Source organism: Solanum pennellii, chromosome 8 (assembly GCF_001406875.1).
Source record: "Solanum pennellii chromosome 8, SPENNV200".
Classification (NCBI taxonomy): domain Eukaryota; kingdom Viridiplantae; phylum Streptophyta; class Magnoliopsida; order Solanales; family Solanaceae; genus Solanum; species Solanum pennellii.
Genome location: NC_028644.1, coordinates 65,513,198 through 65,513,975, shown reverse-complemented (window position 1 = coordinate 65,513,975; position 778 = coordinate 65,513,198).

The following is a 778-nucleotide window of genomic DNA, read 5'->3' as shown; positions in this document are numbered from 1 at the left end:
GTGAGCTTAATTTTCTCTATGATATTTGAATACTATACATGACAACTAATATTTTTAGGGTCCCTTTCTATATCCCTCTTGTCTTTCAAATGGTTGCTTTGATTTTGACATATGAAACATTCACTCATTTCAATGATAAAATAGTGTGTGTTTTAATTTATTGAAAGTTTTGACTACCTTAGTTTAAAAGTGGACTATTCTTTAATATCGACTCTCTATTTTAAATATAAACTAAGCATCATGTGCATAATTAGTGTTTTCTTATTCCTTTTATACGCTTTGAATTATTGGTTTTCATTTCACTAATTTATATACCTAAGATCTTAAAAGTTAATTTGCTTTCATTTCACTAATTATATGAAAAGAATTTGAATATTTCATTAAAGATTATTCGAATTTTTGAGGCAATGAGTGAAATAGCTTAGGGTCTATCTTTACAAATTACTCAACGGGCTAATTACTGAGTAATTTGGAGCGAAATTAGACTTATTATGCCGTATAAAATTTATTTCCTTCTATTTTTACTTGTTCAGTATCGACTTGACATGTTTTTTATAAAAAAAAATTAATAAATGCAATAATAATTTTACGATATCATCTTTGGATATCATGAGTACAATAATTTGAGAAATGATGACTATAATTAGTGATAAAGCGTAAATTAGAAACTATATGCTAAATTATGTCTTTGATTTTTCAAATTAGATTATCTAAGAAGCTATCTCCCTAGACACAATATATATATATATATATATATATAGAGAGAGAGAGAGAGAGA